General features: G+C 46.3%; 1 long non-coding RNA gene across 1 annotated transcript; it reads right to left on the bottom strand.

Annotated features, from left to right (window-relative positions):
• Positions 1-612: 612 nt before the first annotated feature.
• On the bottom strand, positions 613-10105 carry LOC112551350. Its single transcript, XR_003095636.1, has 4 exons — positions 10049-10105; positions 6948-7058; positions 1424-1462; positions 613-715 (listed from the first exon to the last, which is right to left on the bottom strand). It is a non-coding gene; the product is annotated as an uncharacterized LOC112551350 (long non-coding RNA).
• Between the last annotated feature and the right edge of the window lie 5110 nt (positions 10106-15215).

Raw genomic sequence — 15215 nt, 5'->3', positions numbered from 1 at the left:
AGGAGCCTCCAGGACTCAAGGTAAGGCTGCTGGAGCCAGCCCAGGTGCAGCATAACTATATGCCCGCTGCTATTTGGCCCTGGGGAAACACGTGCACAGTCATGTGGACATGCCCTACAAGTTACTACCGGTACGACGTGCTCTTGTTATCCCAATGTTTCAGACCATACTAACAAACAGAACTTTCTATAAGAAGATAATGGCAACATGTCCACAGGCATGCCTTGAAGTAGTTTAGTATTTTAAGTGATAAACTAATTAGATATGGTAAAGTTAGAGATGGCTTTATAGCTCATAATTTGCATTCCATTGCAATTATAATCTAGGGCTCAGCCCTAGTTATTTAAGGAGGATCCCAAAGAACCCTCCTGGGAATTCAGATTAAGAAAGTATGTGAATCCTAGGTTCTGGAAATGAATTTCCCAAATACTGATATAGCATAATAGCCATGATTATGTTTGTGGAGTACTGCCTGTCTTTTCCCATGGTGGGAAAGGTTCAAAAACCTTTGTCAGGGAGGTAACATCAAATATGATTACGCAGTGACCCCCTTGAGCAACAGAGGAAGTGTACTAATGAGCTTCTCAAAATTTCCCATCTAGTTCCTTATAGCCTGAAGGAAGATCTTGAAGGGAAGGGGGGGAATATAACGTTTGAAGAAAGAAAAGGAAGGTAGGTCCATGGGATTCTGAGGAGCAAATGCAGGCAGGGTCCACTGAAAATAAATCAAAATAAACATTATTTACAATATGGAAAGTGCAATATGAGGTTTGAATAAATCAAACAATAAGAAGTATAACAATCATATGCTGGCTGCTGCAGAAAAAATGTCCACAATTAATTTATAGTAAATCTGACTTATTTCCTCATCATCTCTGAGCAGAAAAGAATATAATTAGAATAATGATCAGATGACAAATTACTAGCTCAACCAGTGTGTGTCATTCAGGCATAAGTGCTACTGGCTAGGACATGACCTATATACTCTACAGTGCCACTCTATAAATGAAGTATGATCATTATGTCTTAATAAAGAAAATATTTAAAAACTTATTACAGTTTTATTATTGTTACTTATGTCTAGATATAAGGAAACACATGTATTAGTTAATGAAGTGGCCTCCAGACATTTTCCAATATGCTTTGCTGCTTTAACCAGAACAGTTCCTTTTAATGGACCTCGTAAGAAACTTTAATTGCAACCTATGCAGCGTAAAAAGTGACAAGATGGGCATGAAGACCTGTAGCTGAATCTTTGCAAACCACATCTCAATGTGATACCATTGATTTCAAAACAAATAATTTCTAGGAAAGAAAGCTGGCAACACAGGAACCTAGTTTTTTAGTATAACTGTAGTTATGGGACTGCATTAATCATACTTTAGACCAATAAAACATGTTACCTGGAATAGCTGATATTTACCTTAAAAGGCCATAGTCCAGCATTTTACAAGCTCAACACCTAGGGTTTAAATTTAAAAAGGGAAAAATACAAAATTTTAATGTGAACAAAAAGGCAGGTTAACATTTTCAGGTTTAATAATTTAAGGAAGCACTGGCTACATTCACTAGGTGCGTACTCATTGGGATACACATGGAGGGGTGCACACATTTCCCATGGGACAAATAGCAGTGGCACATATATGTGTTGCTGCTATTTGTCGCCAGGCATGCCCCTGCACACATACTCTGGTGTGTGGCAAATTGCCCTGGGTGAGGTAGGGGAATGGCACCTATGCTGGCCCCAGCAGCATATGTGGCCTGTAGGCTGACCCCAGCAGCTTTACCTGGGATCCTCCCAAGACAGCAGTGATGCCAAGACAGCTGCTCAGAGCCTGGCCAGCAGCCAGAGCATGGCTGTGGCTGGCAAGACTCCATTTTTGGAGGTGCATGCTGTTGCCATGTGCTCCATGACATTTTTTAGCGGTGGGTTTTTTCTGACCCCGGGATCTCCCAGTGTAAAAAAACCAAAAAACCGCCTCCACTGCACTACAAATTAGCAGTTCACTGAACAGATGCACATGCGCTGCCTCAAACAACTTTGAGGTGCCACAAACCACACATGCACTCATCAGGACGTGCATACTGGGTGCATCTACACATGCGTTTTGCTGCAGTTGACCAATTAGCTCTGCAGTAAAGTGTTACCATCTACATGTGTCGGTATTAGGGCACAGTAAACTAATTAACTCCACCTTAAGATAGTACCATTCCTGATAGTACTATCTTACAGCAGAGTCATTAACCGTGCTGAAGTGCATGTGTAACTAGTGACTGTGCAGGGGCCAGACTCCTCCCTCCTGCCTAGCCACATGGCTCTGCAGTGTAAGCACTTCTGTCCCCCAGCCAGGTCCTCCATTACCCAGTATCATTATTTGGAGCTTGGGGCTGACCCTTTATGCCCCTACCAGCCCAAGCCTGCTCTACCCTGGCTCAAATTGGTGCTCTCCAGGGCACACATGTAGATGCTATGCCTGGGATCAGTTTACTCCAGCAAGAATTGTGCTAGAGTTTGTGTCACCTTAATTGCATGTGTAGATGGCACCTACTAAAGGCTTTTGTACATGCAACAAAATTGGCCTTTAAAGCAGCTTAAATGCCTTTTTGCATTGCTTTAATGGCATTGCTATTTACACACATGGCGGTGTATTTCACTTTAAATGACTTTGTAATGTAGCAAGGAAAAACCCCTCTGGGGGGTTTTCATTTGCTACCTAACAAAGTGCAATGGTGCACGGGGCGCTGGAAGCCGATGTGCTCAGGGAAGCTCAGGCTTGGCAGGCTTCCAGCACCCTGTGCACCACCCTGGCCACCTTCTCCCACCACCAGCACGCCCAGACACATTCCTGCCACCTTGCCACTCTGCCCTGGGGCAAGCCAGCCATTCTTGGGTGGTCCCAGGCAGTGGGAAGGCAGCAGGGATGATGCACAGGGTGCTGAAGCCTACCTGCCTCTCCCACAGTGGCGGGGCGAGCTGCAGGCAGGCCAAGAGGTCCCTGAACTGCAGGGGACTCCGGTCCTTCCCTCCATGGTGGCGGTACCCCCCCAGGCGGCACCGGCTTGCTGGCACCCCACTCAAGCAGTCCTGGGGGGTACTGCTGCCACGGAGGGAAGCACCAGGCCCCATAAAGCTCAGGCAGGCAGGCTCCCGGGGCGGAGGGGGGAAATCAGGCTTCTTGCCACTTTCCCCCCACATCCCCTCCCCACCCCACCTCAGTGGAGCCTGTCTGCATTAGCAGGCAATTTGCCGCAATCAACTTGCCACTAGGCCTCATGCAGCTTGGGCTGTGCGACCCGGTGCTTCCCTCCACGGTGGCAGCACCCCCCGGGACCACCAGGGCTGGGGGGTGCTGCCACCAGAGAGGGAAATGCTGGGCCCCAGTGCAGCTCATGGACCACTCAGCCCACTGGCAGCTTGCTCCCCACCCCCCGGTGGAAGAGGCAGGTAGGCTGGGGGGAAAGGATTGGGCCCCCTCACCCATGTGCACACAATGAGGGTTTAGTGCTCCCTAAATTGAAGCGGTGGAAACAGTGGGTTTTTAAAAACCCACCATTACAATTTAGGGAGAATTAAACCCCCACTGCATGTACAAGCACCCTAAGAGTAGCAAAACTCCTGTGTTTTGACCTGTGCTACCTTAGAAGTCTTGGAGGAATTACATCAATCTCCCATCTCATTTCCAACCTGGTCTGTTTTAAAATGCACCACAAAACCCTTTTGCTTAGTTTCATGTTTCTCAGTTAGTTTATATTTCTTTAGGTATGCGAGATATAAAAGGAATGCTATTGGCCTACCCCAAGATTCTGATTTACTAAGTTGTTAACAGATATATACATTTTCTCAATTAATGCTACAAAGAAAATATACTTTTCTAAAAATGTCGACAGTGGCTTTGATCTTGATAGTCTTAATGTGTACTCAATAAAATGAAGCCTCTTGAAGAGGGAAAAAAAGAGAAATCTTTCTGATAGAACTGCATTTAAAAAAAGACATTTCAATATCTTTACATTTATAAAATCTGATAACAGCATAGCAGGACAGGTCTATATTCTTTAGCAAATGCACTCTCCAAAGAGAAATAATATTAAAAGGCTGAGGGGTTTTTTTTGTTTTAAATCTCCATGTTTAATGTAAAGCAATTTAAAACAAACAGCGAAGCCATATAACATGAAACTTTGAGTTTTATTTCCACTTTTAAACACAACTCCCTCTTGTCTAATCATTGATAAGAAGTATTTGTTGTTCATTTGCAACTCTGATTTTAAAAAGCATAGCAGGGCACCAGGACGTGCGTACTACTTCAAAGGGCAGAAGTAGCCTGGCCAGGCTGTTCAGAGGGCTAGGCAGAGCTCCACAGCTGTGAGTTGCCTAAGCAACGGGCTAATAGGGTAATCGGTCGCACCTGCAGGCAGTCAGTTGATCAGGAGGAGGCAGGGCCCTGGGGAACATATAAACTAGGGTTGGAGCTGCCAGAGACATTCTTCATCTAGCAACTGCCAAGGAAAGGAGCCTTTACTTAAGTGAGCTACCTGAGCCTAGATGCTACCTAGGTTGCTGCCTACAACAGCTGTGAGGATCCAGGGGCCTAAGGTACCCAGGGCTAAGAGATGTGTTCTCTTAAAAGTGTTACCCTCTTAAAGAGACAGAACACAGGGCACAGGAGCTGGGCAGAGCCTAGAGAGAGAGAGAGGCATGAAGAAGTGGCCCAGAGAGAGATGCATGAAAAGGCCCAGAGAGGGGCCGAGACACAAGTGAACCCGGGGAGAAGATAAGCACTTAAAGAGTGCCAACCAGGGGGAGAAACAGCTGCGAGGCACAGGACATGTGTAGGGGTGGTCGGAGTGTGTATTTATTTCATAGACATTTGGCCTGGAAGGGATCCCGGAGGATCATTGAGTCCAGCCCCCTGCCCCAGGGGCAGGAAGTCAGCAGGGATCATAGGATCCCAGCAACCTAAGCATCCAAATGTGTCTTGAAAGTGTTCAAAGTGGGTGCTTGAACCACCTTCGAGGGCAGTCTATTCCAAACCTTAGGGGCCCGGACAGTGAAGAATTTCTCTCTTATGTTCAGCCTGAATCGGTCGCAGTGGAGTTTGTGACCGTTTGATCTCATCATCCCTTGGGGTGCTCTGGTGAACAGACGTTCCCCCAGATCCTGATGAGCACCCCGATAAACCTATAGGTGGTCACCAGATCACCCCTGAGCCTGCACTTTTCCAGGCTGAAGAGTCCCATGGCTCTCAGCCTCTCATCATAAGGCCTGTTTTCCTGACCTCTGACCATGCGCGTGGCTCTCCTCTGCACCCTCTTAAGCTTCTCCACATCCTTTTTGAATTGTGGAGCCCAAAACTGGACACAGTACTCCAGCTGTGGCCTCACCAAGGCCGAGTACAACAGGAGAATGAAGTCCTGGGATTTGCTTGAGAAGCATCTATAGATGCAAGCCAGCATTTTGCTCGCTTTACTAGCCGCAGCATCACACTGAAGGCTCATGTTCATCTCTTGATCAATCATGACCCCCAAGTCCCTTTCATCTGTAGTGCTAACCAGCGTAGCACTACCAAGCCTATAAGCATGCTGCAGGTTTTTCAAGGTGGAGAACCTTGCATTTTTCGGTGTTGTACACCATCAGGTTCTCATCCCCTCCATTTCATGAGCCTGTCAAGATCTGCCTGGATCATCCTCCTGTCCTCAGGTGTGGATGCTTTACCCGAGTTTGGTGTCATCGGCAAACTTGACCAGTCCACTTCTGACACCAATGTCCACATCATTGATGAAGATGTTAAATAGTATAGGCCCTAGGACAGAGCCTTGAGGGACCCCACTGGTTGCAGCGCACCAAGACGATTGGTTCCTGTCAACCACCACTCTCTGAACCAATTCCCTAGCCAGCGAATCATGGTGAGGTCAAGGCTGCAGTTAGCCAGTTTAGCCAAGAGGTGATCATGGGATACCAGATCAAAGGCTTTTTTAAAGTCAAGATATACAATGTCAATCTCTCCCCCTTTGTCCAGGTGATGTCACCTGTTCATAAAAGGAAATGAGATTGGTCAAGCAAGACCTACACGCAACAAACCCATGCTGGGTATCCCTCAGGATGTTGCCTTCAGCTAGTCTGTTAAGGATGGCCTCCTTGATAATCTTTTCCAAGACCTTCCCAGGATAGAGGTCAGGCTGATGGGCCTATAGTTTGCCAGATCTACTTTCCTCCCTTTCTTGAAGATAGGCACAACATTGGCCCTCTTCCAATCATCGGGCACTTCACCAGAGCGCCAAGAGCTCTCAAAGATTTGCGCCAGGGGCTGAGCTATGATGCTCGCCAGCTCCCTGAGTACCCTTGGGTATAACCCATCAGGGCCAGCTGACTTGAAGATATCCAGCCTGTCAAGGTGTTCCTTCACAAGGTCAGCTTTGATGGAGGGCAAGGAATCTCCCTTGCCTGGGCCTCCCTGACCCATAGTGGGGAGAGCCATCCCATGGGACTGTTGAAAAATTGATGCAAAGTACCCATTTAGCAAGTTTGCTTTTTCCTGGGCATTGGTTGTCAGTTGCCCCATCTGGTTTAGCAGGGGTCCAACGTTGCCCTTGCTTTTCCTCCGGCTCCCCACATATCTAAAAAAGGACTTTTTATTGTCCTTGATATTTGTAGCTAGCTGGAGTTCCATCACAGCCTTGGCTTTCCTGGTTTGCTCTCTACCTGTGTACAGATGGGAACACAAAGGGCAACCTCCCAACTCATTAACAACTTAATTCAATTACAACAAGGCGTGGCAGATGAGCAAGATTAGCAGTCTACCCATAGACAGGTGGTGGGCCTGTGTGGAGGTGGGGCCTGAGATTTGGCACCTATCACAAAAAGAAATGGGGCATTTCGATTCTTAATTGGCTAATCGTTCATTTTAAAAGACTGTCGAGTGTATAGTTAGATGTGTGGTTTCTCTGCTTACCTAACCATTCCATAGTTGAAGTGCATGCGTCACTGAAATCTCAGAAGTGATGTTGACACTTCTCTGAAGTCATATGGTGTTGTATAATCTCCTTCCCTCGCATCTACATAACTGTGAATCAAAGGGAGAAGTTTCTTTGAGGACTAACTGAGCAAGATCAAGCATGAAGCAACTGTTTTGCCTTGTTCCTTACAAAGACCATGACTCCTTAAGCTAGCAAAATCTGAGTTTTATACTCCACTTCTTTCCACTACCTGAAAACTGGTGGAACAGGAATGGAAATAATAGGCACTCCATTTCCTGCCTTGATTCCATCATTTGGTTTTTCCCTTTGATGACTATTTGTGTAGCAGTATTTGTCCCACATGACCAAAACTGTGTTATAGAAAATGGTCAAGATTTTCTAGTTTTTACTCTTCTGTTTTTATCATTTCTCGTAGATGTTGATAAAATTGATCTTTCATTTTCAAACCGTTCTCACATAAATACATCCTAATTAATTTAAAGTATCATCAGAACTTGGTAGACTATTTCAGTTTCCTGTTGCTCATCGCCCTTACCACACACAGTGTGCTATATTGCAATGAACAAAATTTTAGGCGTTGTTTTACATGACTTAATATCCTAATATATCTTGACATAACATCAAAGATGTATTCTCCTGAAACAGCTTATGCAATATTTGTAAAATTATAGTACAATGTCAGAAATATATTAAGCCTCAACTATTATTTACTATTTAAACAATTTTTGAAGTGCACACTCTTATCTACAAGAAATATAGTTCTCTGCTTGAGAAAAGGAGAGGCATGTTCTTTATCTATTTGAACTGAGAAATGTCCCCACCTTTTCTTAAGTAAAATGTTTCTGTACAAAATCATACCTGATGATTTTACAATTAATAGACTATAATACTTGTCTGAAACATGTCTTACAAGGAGACAAACAAAATATACTTAAGATTTTACAAATGTTAATATCACATATTATGTGTCATAATACCTTATTTTTCATATTATGAATGTGAATTACAAATCAGAGCTCAACTTGGAAAAGACTTCTTAAACTCCCAATTTTCCCAGCACTTTTAAAATGACTCCAGGCACACTTTAACTTTTAACTGCTTTTCTTAAGATGACTGACGATCATGCAGTTTATTTTCATTGTATGTCTCAATGAAACACAAGCATGTACATGTAATAAAGCTATGAAGGTATCTGTTTGTGCACTTTGCATACTAGCTGACGAGGCAGGCAATTATACCAGTCTGTCTGTTAAACACTTATTACTTATACTTGAGATACTACCACATCTGTTTCCTGTAAGCAGAAACCATTTCAGAAAAATGTATGCATTTTGGAGGTACAATTCTCCAACTTCTTATTTCTATGAAACGCTTTGGAAGAGAGAGTTCACCTGCAGAACCACTCCTCCTTTCAACATCCGAAACTCTTTGATTTGCAAAATGATTAATTCAGTGAACAACCAGGAAAGACTGCAAGGACCACTGCAGGCTTTTTCCAGAAAATTAAGGACAACACTGTGCCTACCCCGTGCCTGGTCAAAATACAAGAGGGCATAAGTAGAAGCTGAATTATTCTCCTTTGCACTCCCCATTATGGATTAGACATGATTATAGCATTTGCTTCCTACACTCAAGCCCAAAGGTGCATGAATTATAGTTGGTCAGCGACAGAAGACAGTGAATGTGACACCTTCCTAAGGTGTGCTACTGTGCATGCATGTTCCTAAGGTATCAGGGAACTCGTGGATAAATAGTGTGCATCTACACTACTGCCAGTGGGGATCTGTGTCTTCATGGGCGACTGGTGCCACCTTAGGCAGGGGGAGCATCTGTCCCCCCAGTGACCAGTCGGGGGGAGGGTCCCCCTGTGGCCAATCTCACTGACCGGGAAGCAGCTTCAGAGCTCCCAGAAGCAGCTGTGGCACTATATCTGGCGCTCCCACTCCCCAGCTGGCACTCACAGGGGTTGGGGGCTCCAGCGCTCCTGCCTGCCCATCACCTAAGCGGGGTGTGCGGCCTGTCAGGGGACACACAGGTGCTCTCAGGGGGTGCACATGCACCCCCTATGCGTTGCCGCTGTGTGTCTGGCCTTAAGATTTTCTTAAAGTGCTGTCAACTGTCTTTTTTGGATAAATTAGTGATGTATCTTTTCTCCCTTTCACTAGGCTCAGAAAGAATTTATGCAGCCAGGAACTAATCTATCCAGCCTCTTTCCCTTGCAGGTTCTCTCTAGTCCAAGACTCCCCACATTTAATCCTAACAACAGCACTTCTGAGTTGAATCACATACCTACTAGCAACAATGTTTAGAGCACAATTGACTAATTGTCAGCTGGCCAAGATTAAAAAATGCTTTGGAGAGCATCTCGTTTCCTAGGGAACCTCTTCTGTGTCCCTTTTGGATGTTCCAAGGCACCCAGGAGACACTTCATTATAGTTACTTTTCATGTTTTTGTACATTCCTAAATAATCAGCACATCCAAGGTGCATTTGCATTTTTTATTCTTAAAAGTTTCTAAAGCAGTAAAATGAATTACTGAAAATACAGAGCTGATGGTATTGCTTTGAGTAAAATATATCAGCCTTCCTTTGTAGTCTACCTTCCTAACCAGAGCTAACTTACCTCATCTACTTTTCTAGTCTAGTATGCACTGCAGATCCACATAACATGGTAAGTATAGGAGCAGGTGATGTCACCTGACATATACCAGCTACAAACAGCCCTTCTCTAGGGCTCATGCTCATTATCAACAGGGATACTGGGTTTTTTCTGTTGTTGTTTTTTTTTTTTTTTAAATCACAAATTCCCTGATAAAAATAAACTTTAAAAATTGCAAATTCTCCAGTTAAAAAAAACCAAATCTGCATATTTTCTTGATTAAAATAAAAAAGCCACTAATATGTATATGGGTATTAGTTGATCACATTTTATTGATATAATTTATCATTTTAAAGCAATTTGGAAGTCTAACAGTCAAATCACTATCATAAAATAAATTCTAAATACCTATACATTTTTATGTTTGATTTTGTGTTTATCATGAAAAATCAGAGCTCCCCCTGGCCCCTTCACTTACCAGAACACAGGTCCAGCTAAGGCTGTCCTCCTCTGACTGCTTTGTAGTGCTGAGCAGCCCTGATATAGAATCATAGAAAATTAGGGTTGGAAGGGACCTCAGGAGATCATCTAGTCCAACCCCCTGCTCAAAGCAGGACCCTCCCCAACTGGATCATCCCAGCTAAAGTTTGGTCTATCTGGGTCTATAAACCTCCAAGGATGGAGACTCTACCACCTCTCTGGGTAACCTGTTCCAGTATTTTACTACCCTCCTAGTGAGAAAATTCTTCCTAGTTTCTAACCTAAACTTTCCTTGCTGCAACTTGAAACTGTTGATCCTTGTTCTGCCATCTGCCACCACTGAGAACAGTCTAGCTCCATTGTCTTTGGAACCACCCTTCACGTAGTTGAAGGCTGATATCAAATCCATCCTCAGTTTTCTCTTCTGCAGACTAAATAAGACCAGTCCCTCAGCCTCTCCTCATAAGCCATGTGCCCCAGCCCCCTAACCATTTTTGTTGCCATACATTGGACTCTCTCCAATTTGTCCACATCCCTTCTGTCATGGGGGGGGGCGGGGAGGGGAGGGTGTCCAAAACTGAACATAGTACTTGAGATGTGGCCTCACAAGTGCTGAATAGAAGGGAAGAATCACTTCCCTTGAGCTGCTGGCAACATACCTACTAATGCAGTCCAGTATGCTGTTAGCCTTCTTTGCAACTAGGGCACACTGTTGGCTCATATTCAGCTTATTCTCCACTGTAACCCCCAGGTCCTTTTCTGAAGAGCTGCTGCCCAGCCAGTCAGTCCCCAGCCTGTACTGGTGCATGGGACTGTTCCATCCTAAGTGCAGGACTTTGTGCTTGTCCTTGTTAAATCTCATGAGATTTCTTTGTGCCCAATCCTCCAATTTGTTTAGGTCACTCTGAATCCTAGTCCTACTCTCCAGCATATCTACTACTCCCCCCAGCTTGGTGTCGTCTACAGATTTGGGATGAGGGTGCACCCCATGCCATCTTTCAGGTCATTAATGAAGACAATGAACAAAACTGGCCCCAGGACCAGCCCCTGGGGCACTCCACTTGAGAGCGGCTGACAACTAGACATCAAGCCATTCACTATTACCCTCTGAGCCCAACAATCCAGCCAGTTTTCTATCCACCTTAGAGTCTATTCATTCAACCCATACTTCCTTAGTTTGTCTGTGAGACTGTATCAAAAGCCTTGCTAAAAATCAAGGTATACCACATTCACTGGTCTCCCCACATCCACAGAGCCAATCATCTTATCATAGGAGGCAATCAGGTTGGTCAGGCATGACTTGACCTTGGTGAATCCATGCCAACTGTTCCTAATTACTTTCTCCTCCATGCACTTAGAAATGGATTCCTTAAGGATCTACTCCATGATTTTTCCAGGGACTGGGGTGAGGCTGACTGGTCTATAGTTCCCTGGATCCTCTTTTTTTCCCCTTTGTTAATATGGGCACTATAAAATTGACCTTTTCTAGTCATCCAGGACCTCTCTTGATCACCATGAATTTTCAAAGATGATGGCCAGTGGCTCTGCAATCTCATCAGTTAACTTCCTCAGCACCTTTGGGTGCATCCCATCCAACCCCATGGACTTGTATATGTCCAACTTTTCTAAATAGTCCCTAACCTATTCTTTCACCACTGAGGGCTGCTCACATTCTCCCCAAACTGTGCTGCCCGGTGCAGTAGTCTGGGAGCCGACCTTACCTGTGAAGACTGAGGTGAAAGAGGCATTGAACATTCAGTCTTTTCTGCATCCTCTGTCACAAGGTTGCCTCCCCCATTCAGTAAGGGACCTACATGTTCCCTGATCCTCCTCTTGCTATTGAAATACTTGTAGAAACCCTTCTTGTTACCCTTCACATCCTTTGCTGGCTGCAACTCCAATTGTACTTTGGACTTCCTGACTTAATCCCTGCATGCCCAAGCAATGCTCTTAAACTCCTCCCTAGTTATTTGTTCAAGTTTCCACTTCTTATAATCTTCCTTTTTGTTATGTAGTTTACTGAAGAGTTTCCTCCTAAGCTAAGCTGGTCTTCTGCCATACTTGCTAGTCTTCCTGTGCATCAGGATAGTTTTGTTCTCTCTCTCAGTAAGGCTTCTTTAAAGTACAGCCAGCTCTCCTGGACTCCTCTCCCCTTCAGACTGGCTTTCCCGGGGGCGCCCTTCAGACTGGCTTCCCAGGGGATCCTGCCCATGAGTTCCCTGAGCAAGTTGAAGTCTGCTTTTCTGAAGTTCAGGGTCCTTACTCTGCTCTTCTCCATCCTTCCGTTCCTCAGGATCCTGAACTCAACCATCTCGTGGTCACTGCTGCCCAAGTTGCCATCTACTACTACATTCCCCACCAATTCTTGACCTGCTGCTCTCAAACAGGGAAGAAGAGCATAGCCCCTAGTTGGCCACTCCAGCACTTGCAGCAGGAAGTTGTCCTCAACACCTCCCAAGAACTTCCTGGATTTCCTGAACACTCCTATATTGCTTTCCCAGCAGATGCCAGGGCGTTCAAAGTCCCCCATAAGAACCAAGGCTTGGGATTGGGAAACTTCTGATAGCTGTATGAAGAAAGCCTCACCCACCACTTCCTCCTGGTCTGGCAGTCTATAGCAGACACCCACTACAACAACATCACCCCTGTTGCTCTCCCCTTTCAACAGTCCTATCTCCAGTTTCATACTGGAGCTCTGAGCAATCATATGGCTCTTTTACATAAAGTACAACTCCTTCTCCTCTTCTCCCCTGTCTGTCCTTCCTGATCCACGACAGTGTTCCAGTCATGCGAGCTATCCTACCTAGTCTGTTATTCCAAACATGTACTATGACTGTGCAAGGACTTCCAATTTTTCCTGCTTGTTTCCCAGGCTCTGTGCATTCCTGTACAGGCACCTAAGGTAAGTAGTCAATTGCTCTGATTTCTCAGCAAGTACAAGAGCACCTCCCCTGTTGCCCAGTCCTGCTTGCTCTTCCTTCTGCTTCCCCCTTCCACACTTTCCTCAGGGCTTTTGTCTGCATCCCCCAGCAAACCTAGTCTAAAGCCCTCCTTCACTAGGTTAGTGAGCCTGTCTGTGAAGATGCTCTTCCCTCTCCTCATCAAATGGATCCCATCTCTTCCCAGCACTCTTTCTTGGAACAACTTTGTATGACTGAGCCCAACCTGGCCATCACTGGAAGGAACCTGCAAGCCACAGTCCCCACAGCACCAAAGCTGGACCTGGGTGGAAGTCTTGATGGTGAGTTGTCTTGCCTGGATAGAAACCTCACAGGTGCAAGCAGAGGCAGTGGCTCTGGCATTGCAATGCCCTTCAGCCATTTCCCTGGGTTTCTCTCTCTTACTGCTCTTCTTCCAAGCACACCTTCCCTAGCGAGCTCACCTGGAAGCTGACCTGTTTACTGCTCATTGGTCCCAAAAGGTTCCTTTTTCCTGCTTCCTCACACAAAGCTGAAAGGCTGTCCCCTCAAAAGCAAGGGGGCAGGGCCCAGCAGGGAGCAAACTGACCTGCAAGCTACTTACCCTGTTTGCTGGCTCCCTGGTCACTCAGGGAATTTCCTTTTATACCCTGCTGGGCCTGGACTGGCTCCACCCTCTTGCCAGTGCTTCTGTCCCAGGCAGCAATCACTCAGCAATCACTCAGCCAGCAACATTCCCAGCTTCTCTGAGCACATGGCCCAAACACACACAGCTCACCAAACAAACACTCAGCAAACCAAAGGCACAGGCATCTCTGGATCATTTACTTTCCCTGGGCAGGATCTGGTACCTGGTGTCAGGCTTCTCTCCCTTTCCTTCTCTTACCCTCTGTGACGGGCTAGTTTGGCAGTGACTTAGCCCAGGGGTTTTGAAAGGGCAAAAGATGATTGGAGGACTTGGGATTCCCTTTCCTCACCAATCAGGCCCCAGAGACTCACCCTCCATGTCCCCTGATTGGCCCCTTGGGTCACCTGGAGGTGGATAAAAGGGGCAGCGCAGCTGACTCAGCAGAGACCAGTGAGGGACCACAAGGAAGGAGCTTCAAAGAGCTGGCAAGAAATGGGCCAGTGGGGTGGGAGCAGTTGCCCCAGAAACAGCTGAAGGAGTGGGACCTGCAGGCAGCAGTTGGCCCCTCAGCAGTGCGGCGTGCAGCTGGCAGGAGAGGCTCCCCACTAGGCTCCAGGATTGCCTACAAGAGGCTGCAGCCAGAAGGAGAGGTTCCCCAGCTCCAGCAAGGATGTGAGCAGTGACCTGAGAGGTTCCCAGCTCTGCTTCCAGCTCCTCCAATAAGAGGCTAGGCAGCTTGATGTGAGGCTGGGGCTCCTGCAAGTTCAAGACCCCTAGCAACTTGGCACAGTACCAGCACTTGTGGCTGTGTGGTAGAGCTTCTGTCTACCATATGGGAAATCTGAGCTCAAGTCCCAGCTGGGGTGAGTGAGTTAACAGGGAGAAATCCTTGTTGCAGTGAAAAGGGGTCATTGTGTTGTCCCCTTTCTCCCCCTCCAAGTACATAGGCCCTATATCCCTTTGTATTTTGTGCCTTTTATACTTCACCAACCAGTATTGTTTGTTCTGCTGTTTGTGTTTTATATTTTGGTTAACCTGTCTTTTGTCAACTGGATGAATATGTCTGTGATTGTAAGTCTCTAATCTTTGTTGAATCCTGCCCCCTCAGGGCGTTCTAGTGTCCCCTATACCCCCCCTGGTTTATACTGGTTATGTTCCCAGTACTGTTCTCTCAACCATACACCTTTTAATAAGTCCCCATTGGTGATCTGGCTCTGCTCTATAGGGGGAGAAGAGTCCCTACACCTCCCACAGTGCTTGTGCACCTGCTTTGATCCCTTCAATTGGACAGGGGGTATCTCTTGGAGTACTGCCTGGGTTACACCTGTTTGCAGCCACTGTTCACTGACTTGGTCTCTGGCTTAATATGCAACTGCCAGCAAGGTTCCCTCTAAGGTGTGTGTGTGTGCGCGGCTGCACACAACTAAAAGTGTGGCCGTGCACAAGGAGAGGCTGGAGCAGGAACCTGGCATGGGCTCCGCCAGTTCTGGTGAAGTGCTCTGCTCCCCCGCATCAGGGCTGGGGAGCGGAGCACTTCCCTGGAGCTGGCGGAGCCCATGCCAGCCCCCCGCCCCAGTCTCCATCCCTGCCTTGCCTCACCTTGGGGAGGAGCCGCTGCT

Source organism: Alligator sinensis, unplaced genomic scaffold (genome assembly GCF_000455745.1).
Source record: "Alligator sinensis unplaced genomic scaffold, ASM45574v1 scaffold279_1, whole genome shotgun sequence".
In the NCBI taxonomy this organism is placed as follows: domain Eukaryota; kingdom Metazoa; phylum Chordata; order Crocodylia; family Alligatoridae; genus Alligator; species Alligator sinensis.
This window is presented reverse-complemented; position numbering and strand designations above follow the sequence as displayed.